The sequence below is a fragment of the Lolium rigidum genome, chromosome 7, assembly GCF_022539505.1.
Source record: "Lolium rigidum isolate FL_2022 chromosome 7, APGP_CSIRO_Lrig_0.1, whole genome shotgun sequence".
Lineage (NCBI taxonomy): Eukaryota > Viridiplantae > Streptophyta > Magnoliopsida > Poales > Poaceae > Lolium > Lolium rigidum.
In genome coordinates this window covers 117,588,663-117,598,017 of record NC_061514.1, presented here as the reverse complement: position 1 = coordinate 117,598,017, position 9,355 = coordinate 117,588,663, and the positions used below count along the sequence as shown (strand labels likewise).

Below are 9,355 nucleotides of genomic sequence, written 5' to 3'. Positions count from 1 at the left end.
TCAGTCTAACCGTCTGCGACGCTACTGTTGTTTACGTCACTACCGCTACGACTGCGGGGGAGTGTTAGAGATATATTTGGTATAGGTATATTTGGTAGTATATGATTTGTAATCTCTACCTACCATATCTTTAGGAGAGCTATCTTAGCCTCCAAGTTTGTACCACTATATAAACTCGCCCGAGAGGCTCAATACAACACCCAATATATTCCGCATATCTCTCTATCCTACTACAATTCATTTCCTATTTCTAGGTGTAGTGCTTATATCCCATATGTTGCCTACTTGTACTAATAGAGTAGATTGGCCTGATCTGTAATCCATAATTGAAGCATCTGAGGCTGCATCAATCAAGCATACATGATATAAGAAATTGTTAGTTCACATCACATTCCCGAAGCGTGGGTTTGCTTTACTAATATTATTCCCTCTATGCGAACTCTCTCTCTCTCTCTCTCTTGGGAGACTGAGGTGTACGTAGGTATATTTTTTTTAAAAAGAAGAGTCAAATCACACTACACTTAGAAATATGAAAGTAATCAACAAGAGAAAAACATCGTTAGAAATTATCCCTTTCATGATCGGTATCGGGGTTGGGAAAAATGAATGGGATAACAAACAACCATCACGTTTATAGTTTGGATACCCCTATAATACACTATATACAAAAAGATGTCAACACTTATAATCTCAAACCAATATTGTTACGGAGTAGAATAATCATGAAATATACTTTCGCATTGTGTGCATTTGGTATCATAGATGTTTATTTTTTTTCTATATAGTTAATCAAACTCCAAAACGTTTAATTTTAGAGCTCTTTTACGGTGATTGGCACGGAATTTTGGTTCCGTCTAATCTAATTTAGGTTCCGTCCAATCTGATTTTTTGTGACGGTTGATTAAATCAAGTGATAACTACTATTTGACTGTTATCCCTTCGATGTATTTGGCACGGTAAAAAATATGATCAGTTTTGGAAGGAAATAAGTCTCATGCCAGTTCCAACCAATCAAAAAGAATTCTCGTGCGAGTCCAGATCAAAAAAGAAAAGTGTATGGTGCGAATCTTCTCCCAAAACTCCTCTCCGACGACCTCCTCCAAGGTCTCCGACGAGCTCACTCCATAGATCTCCGACCCAGACTCCTCCGACTAACGATGCCGCTGTGCCCTGGCTCCGCCGCCCCGCCCCAGCGACGCCGCCGTCATCCGGCCAGCCACCGCTGGCCTCCGATCCACACGCCACAGCCAAATCGAACACCTCCATCTCTTCAACTGCGGGATTGGACATCAGTCCTCCGCGTCCAAGTCCGGTGGATTGCCGCCGCTGTCAACGGCGGGATCGGGCCCCCAGCCTCAACAGCGGGGTCGTAGTCAGCGGCCACCGCGATCCTCGCCTGCGGGATCGGACGCCACTGCCGCAAGGTTTTGCCTAATTTTGTTTGACTGTTTGAAATTTGATTCGATTCACGCTTTGAATTATAGCCTGGTTTTCCTTTGCTCTGACCATCAACAATACTCTCAAATTTGTAGTGCTGAAAGAGATACACATACCACATTAGCTGCATCAGTTTTTTTGCAGAGCTTCTGCATAGAGGAGTTTGAGTACCGTTGTCTCTTTATTTTCTTCTGTGCCAACATTCATAGTATTGGCATTTACATATTCTAGTTTACTATCCGTTATCTACCAAACATGTCCCTGCGTGTGTACCATGATAATTGCATGGGAATGCAAACCAGTTCTGAACCAGATCCTGCTGGATCACAACTTACAAGTGCTGAATTTTCCCAGTTTTTACTGATAACTGAAATATCAGTACACCCTTCACATCATCACAAAGTAAAGTAGTGGATACTGATGGCTAAATTTAGAAGGGCAATCGGTATTTTTTAATGATCATACACGTACACCAAGTTATCTACCCAATGAGTAACGATCAATTAGCATTGTTCCCTGAGTTCGCGGTCTAGCCTGACAGTACTAGTTCTTGTTCTTTGCATGGAAACTGATTGCTAGCTAGTCTGGGTTATTAAACGTGGATATCATGTGCATAGTTGTTTGAAACAAGGCTCGGATGCGTTATACATGCCCACTATTTTGTTGACATTACAAGTTCTAGCTGCTCCAGTTTGCAAGATTTGTCCGTGAGGTTTCGTTATAGTAAGTGTATACTATATGACTTTGAGCAGTTCAGCAATTGACTTTAAAGTCCTTTTTTTCTTAATTGTCTTCGCTAATCCTGAGACTGATAGTCCCAGAGTGTATTTTCAGGTTCTTTGAACCTTGATGCAGGACCCAAGAAGGAGGGAGTGTGACACTTCGAGTATAGATGGCATACCTGTCAAAAAGGCCAAGTCTGATGATAACATCTGCAAGATTAGAGTTAGCCTTGCCCAGAAGTTGAAAGAGCTTTTTTTTTTCATTATGAAGTCCGCAGTCTTCTCCTTTTATCCATGTTGTCATGGATGGCTTCGTAACCTAATTGTCATCACGTGATAATATAGTGCATGTTGAGTGTTACAAAAGGGGATTAAGCGCTGAGCCCTTTAGCAGCCATTATTCTGTCTGGGCAGCTACTAACATAAGAGGCCAGAGAGACTATCTTGGATGCCGTAGCAAGGAGCTGAACTGGGGAACTTCTTTGTTCGCCAGTGTTGGTGCACACAAGTCCGAAATCTGTGTTCTCGTTGTAATTTTGCATTGTTCGAATTTTGGAGGCATCATGTAAAGCTAGTAAACTTTTGGTGTTGATGAATTGATACTTTGGAAATTTTCTTTTGTCGATGGTAAAGCTGCTATATTGAAACTTTGTTATCACTTAACATCACAATCCATGTCTTGTGTTTTAAATGTAGATTTATATGCATTATGATATTCTACTTCTATTTTAAATGTTGTGCGTGTGAAGTACTGCAATGAAGCTTGTCCAGAGGGCAATGTGCAATCCAAGCTTCTGTTACTGAAGGACATGTCGACCTTCACTTTCGGGAAGGGCAAGTGAAGGGCTGGGCATTACCAAGACGCATATACTTCAACGGCGAGAGCCCTGCCATGCCTCCACCAGATTCGTACCCAAGTGTTTCCAAGCTCATATCCTTGTTTGAAGAAGACAACATTTCTTATTATGTCTATTGGCGTCTTAGCAATGGTGGCATTCTTGCACAATCATTTTGTGTTGGATAAATACTGCGAAAAATCCCCACCCATTGGCAGTTGACAGCTGACATGCTGAGTTTGTGACAAGTTTAGGTTGTAGGCTCCCAACAAAATCTGGAGCAGGTGTGTTTTAGGATGTGGAGCTTAGGCATAAGAATGTGCCTATCAGCTCGCATCTTCTGCAGACACATCACGAGGTACAAATATTTTGAATACCATGATTTGTTACAAATGTACCGAATCAGAAAAACACGAAAATTTATAAGAGAATAAATTTATTTATCAACATAGATAAAAGGCTTTTAACCGTTCGATCCTTTTGATAAGTAAAAGAAGTGAAGTAGATGTCACTAAGAACACGGTTTGTCCACTCTAGCAAAGACACATGTTGACTCGTTCATGGTGATGACCTATCTTCGTCTAAGGCTCTCGGCCCAACATCAGGTAGCCTGAAGGGGCAACAACACTCCACGAATCTTCGTGTGGTTCGGACGGATCCTGGCAAAAAGCATAGATAGTATTAAGATCAACATAAAAATGATGCAGATAAAAACACTACTCGACTGCGGTGTGCCTGTCACCCCAATTCACGCCGCTGGCAAGCGCCATTCACCCAGCGGCTGCGTTTCGTGACGATGACGCACTCTTCTTCTCCAACAAATCGACACTACCGCCTCGGAAACAATGTACTAAACAAGAAAAGCTCCCCCTCAAAGGTCGATTAGCTGCCTTCGACTGGTATCTTGTTTTATATTACCCAGTCAGGAGCATTGTTCATCTTGCTACTTACAAATCCAATACATTAAAGAAACAAATAATGAACCCCAATAAGTACTTCTGCGTCAGATCGGTGGATCAACTGCGGAGGAATAAACGTTGTGACATGCAAAACTGTGATCCCCAAATGCAAAATTTGGAGACAACACAACAAAAAAATATAGATAACTTAACTTAACAGGAAAACAGAATCACCTTAGCAATCACATGACCTTCATTTTGTGCCAACATTTACCACCTTTTTCTCTGGCTTGTGGCTGCAAAATATCCATCTTAGAGGAAACCAACCAGTCCATTTATCCTAGCACCAGAATTCCATTTATCCTAATAATGGAAATGCCACAACCACACTTGAGTAATCAAACAAATGGCCACCACTGCCAAACAAGAAAATGGCACAAAGCTTCAGTAATTGAAGTTCAAGACAAAGTATGAAGTGAATCTTACATCCAACCAAAGGACGGAGTGCCTTCGCCTGAAACGTGAGAACAATTTATCGTCCATAACTCTACAGGTTCATGAGCTTGTATCTCCCAGATACGCTCAACATTAAATCCTAATGTTGGAAACTGAACGAAACGAAAATCTTAGGACAAAAATAATAATGGGTATGCATTGACTATGCTATGTTCATATTCTATAGTCAGGTACCTGGCAAGGACCATAGCGCAGAAACATATTTCTATTTCCCCAGTGACATCAAGAACAAATGCATCTGCAGGAGGAGGACAACCTTACCGGGACGTGAAGTTGCGCCGCCGCTGCCGCCGCCCGCTCCTTTCTCGCCTAGCTCCGAAGGGCGAAAGCCACCCAACGCCGCCGCCGCTCCTCTCCTCGCCGGCCACGACCAACGCCGCCGCCGCTCCTCCCCTCGCCGGCCCGGCCGTGTTGATCCAGGTTGATAAAGAACTCCGCCGCCGCTCCTCCCCTCGCCGGCCCAGCCGTGTTGTGTTGATCCAGGTTGATAAAGAATGCCGCCGCCTCTGCCGCTTCCCTCCGTTGCGGGGATCGCCGGGAGAGAATGGTTGAGAGATTGAGAGGATGAGAGGATGAGCGACGGTGATATCTACCAACGTGTTTGTTTCGGGGGAGTTTGAGGAAGGGACTGGGAATTGGAGGCGTACGAGACTTAACAACCACTGATTGGTTAGGGGATATGGGAATTAATCACGGTAGGGGAAAGGGAGTTTAGATTGTAAACTCCCGCATATCTCTTCCTTGGGGTCCCCCAGGTAATTCATCTCGGGATTGGGAATTGGAGAAAAATAACGATTCGTTTTAGTTTTTCAGTCCTGCGATAAGAGGTAACCGAAAATATTATTTCCGATCCGGTTTATTCCCACGCCCAAAGCAAACAATGGAAATTAGTTGTCTTCTAAACTACCGCAGGTAATTCCCATCTCCACGCCAATCAAGGAAATGGGAAGAAAAGTCAAATTCCCATGTGTAATCCTCATGTGAACTCCCATCAACAAACTCCCATTCCCCATGCCTGCATTTGCCAAACACGCTGTACATATATTTCGTTCATGAGAGATTGATGGTAGCTTTAAGATTTGTGCACAAATGCTTAATTATTTGTTGCTTTAAGATTAGTGTAGTTTCATCGGTTGCCTTGGCCACTTAAAAGGATGTTCGTCTTTTATAATGTTCGCAAAATATATTTAAGGTTCCGGTCCCATAAATTTTGGTTCCGGTCCCATATTTTTGGTTCCATCACTTTGGTTCCGTCTATTTAGCACCGTTAGATCGAGGTGGATGGAGGGTTATTAAAAATGCCAACCGCCATAAAACTTGTATTGATTTTAACAAAAAATTATATGTATCTTAATTTCAGAATGAGGGAGTATCTTAAAAATGAGACAGTGGTATTGTATACAAGAACGGAAGAAGTGGACAATTGTGGATAACTTCAGAGTTCGCTACTTGTTCTCACTCGGCTTCACTGTTTGCTCCCATTTCCATGGTCCTACTAACATCACACATTCGCTCCGGCAGAACAGATCCAACGACAAGCGCCTACAAACAATAACCAAATCCGCTGCAGCGTTGCACATACTCGACGCTCCCGGGCCACACCCACATTATCTATCTTGCATATCATCACCATCGCCTGTCTTGCTACGCGGCAACTGCGAATTTTTTTTTTTTTTTTTGAGAATCTGGCAACTGCGAATTTGATACTATGATTCTTGCAGTAAAAGGTAAACAACAAGGATTACTAACAGTAGACACATGCTACTTATCATCTTTCTTTCGTTCTTGCGACCCGCGAGCTAGACGGCCCTGAATAGGAACCTTAATATCACGACCGTGGAACGAAGGGGCCTCCACTTCCCAATGCCTGTCACGGCCTGCTAAGGCCAACACGACGTCCGCACCGGGCACGGAGCCAGGTTATTCATCAAGAGCAAAAAAATAAATTCTTACCCTGCCATTGTTGCTTGCTGGGAACGGTGCTTCGAGACCTACAGGATATCAAGAAGAACTCGAAGTAATCAGTGGTGAAAGTGAAGACCACACGAAAAAATATCTCATAATATCAACCTGTAACTACTTTCATAATGCAGCTATCCCACGAGAATTGGTGCCCTCGTTGCAGGTGGCAGCTCGATGAAAACCTTGAGATTATCTCAAAACTTGGTCAAATTTAGCTTGTTTATAAGATATCGTCGAAATAAACACACAATTTTTAGTCTCTCTCTCTCTCTTAGGTCGTGCCAAAGTCGAGAGTTCAATGACGTGTAATTTGTGTGTGTGCATGCTATACAAACCTATGAAGCTTGACATTAAAATTAAGTTGTAAGCAAATAATTTGGGTTACAAGCGGAAATACTTTTGTACTTACACGCGTGGGTATGGATGTTTCCATCGCCGTTTATTTTTCTTTGAGATTCATATAAAAGGAGTAGAAAGAGCTACGTTTTCATCTAGCACGACGAGCGGGAATCTCGAGGAATAAATCGACGGTGACGAAGGTGACGGAAACACCCACACTCATGCGTGTAAGTATAAAATACATTCTTGGGTTATAAGTAATCAAATAATAAATTGACTTAACCTTTAATTGTTTGTGACAAAGGGAAGTTGCGACTTGTGAGTGAGCACCATGACACCCACATCATCATAAAATTTTGATTATCTAAAAGAGGATGAGTGTTGTGCAAGATTAAACTATGTCACCCAATTTCTTAGACTGGATACTTATAATATGTGGTCTCCACACAAAAAAGTAGCAAATACATGTGAATATAAAGTTGTCATCTTTTTATTCTCTCAAATAACACAAGGAATTAACCTTAAACTTTTCAGGTCAACTCGGGAGTGATGTTTTGGCACATGGGAGCGTATGCTCCCTTTATTTTGAAATACGTGTTAGACACATTTTAAAATATCAAAAAAAATTGAAACAAAAATTTCGCACGTACATCTTCATGTGCTACGCGCTCACAAAGTTGTTTCATGAAAAATCGACAAGTCATGTGGTGTGTGTAAAAAAGACAAAATTCGATGCTAAAACAAAGACTTGTTACAAGATAAATTTTCTCTTTCTTCGCTTAGACTACAAAAAATATTATTTTTTCGTGAAATTTGACGAATATATATTATGGAGATGTACATGTAAATTTTTTTGTCAAAATTTTTTAACACTTGGAAATATGTTTTTATGGTAGAGAGATCATACGCACCCGTGAGCCGAATTGAGTTTCTAATAAAATTTATACTACATTATGTAGATTTTTTTTGTTCACTGGAGCTCTCTAAATGATGTGGGGGTGTAGGTGCCAAGGTGTTTAGAAAAATGCTACTCAGTGTGGTAAGTCCTTGGTGACATCACATACTAGCCACTCAACTTTATTGTCGGTTCCTTAGAAGCAGAGTTTCTCTGTATTGAATCATGTTAGCAACTACATTAGTAGGAGGTACTTTAACTTGGGGCACACCGCGCCAAGGCTTTCGGCAGGGAGCTCATTGTGCGTGTTAGCAACATGCCTGTTGGTGTCCCCCGTAAACACCTAGGCACTACTCGATGCAGTTGATAAGGTCCATGAAGACGCGCACCGTTGATTCGTCATTGGAAACAGTAATGTTGGCTGTAGAAGTGACGAACACGATCAAAAGCCGGCGACAAGCTTCTACACGCAGTAGTCCCACACCACCACCATTTGTTGCACCATCACAAACAGGAACACCTTGAACCTAATACCAACAAGCTAGAATCTTTTACAATAACCACGAAGAAGATGAACCAGATGGTGTAGCCGGTGTGGCGAATAAGGTCCTCACTCTAGACGTCATAGACAAGAACGCCACTAAGTTATAGGATGTGCAGAATTTGGTTGTCTCCAATATCTCAGGGCTAACATATACAAGTGCGACATAGTAATGACATAACTTCAAGCACACCTAATGGCTTCATGTAATTCCATGGTATATATACTACCCCGACCACTGCCTAGAATTTGGCATGTTATTTCCATGTGCAGAACTCTTTAAGTGTGAGTTTATAGGTGAATTGGTCATTTTGTTATGATGTAAATGCAGCTTGTGTGTTAAGATACTGTTTTGCTCATTGTCATGACCATGGTATGCTGGACCCAGAAGAACAATAAATATATTACTCCATGGTATGCTGGAGTATGTTTGTTTTGGGGCAGTAGATTTGGTGGACCAGCTGGAGCTTAAACAAGCACCATGCAAACTCACTGACAGGGAGAGACTTTTGTTTTAATATTTTTTCAAGTCGAATTTTGTTTTAGTAAGGAAGTGGACCAAACTGGTAACTCGGCCCACTAGTGAGCCTATGAGCCCAATTACAGATACGGACCTCTATAAATTGAGATTCGGATACGACGAGACGGGGAAGCTCGGACAGACGTGCAGCCCCCGGCCACTTCCACCTGTCTGACCGTCTCGCTCGTCGGCTCGCCTCTGCCAGTTGCCATCGGTAAGCTGCGGCGGCGGGGATGGACGCCGAAAGCCAGGAGCCGATGCTGCGGAAGGGTCCGCCCAGCCACCGGGAGCGGCACTTCACGGCGGGGGAGGTGGTGCGCGACGTCATCATGGGCGTCTCCGACGGCCTCACCGTGCCCTTCGCCCTCGCGGCGGGCCTCTCCGGCGCCAGCGCGCCGTCGTCGCTCGTCCTCACCGCCGGCCTCGCCGAGGTCGCCGCCGGGGCGATCTCCATGGGCCTCGGAGGGTAATTAACCGCTGACCCCTCTGGTTCCCTCACTTTCCGTCGACCGCCTCCATGTCATCTAGCGGAAGCTCTGTCGATGTTAGGATGTAGATTGTTTTGTCCTTCATAATTTTCTGAACTGCGCCTCTTTTGTTTTCCTTTCTGAAACATAAATATCTTGAACTGCACGCGTGTCTTCACGGGTGGTTTGTTATAGATCGCGTGCCAGCGTTTGCAGAGACG

General features: G+C 43.2%; 1 long non-coding RNA gene across 1 annotated transcript; it reads left to right on the top strand.

The window, feature by feature from the left end:
- Nucleotides 1-1,047: 1,047 nt before the first annotated feature.
- On the top strand, nt 1,048-2,822 carry LOC124676704. The gene is made up of 2 exons (XR_006993763.1): nt 1,048-1,424; nt 2,272-2,822. It is a non-coding gene; the product is annotated as an uncharacterized LOC124676704 (long non-coding RNA).
- The last annotated feature ends 6,533 nt before the right edge of the window (nt 2,823-9,355 follow it).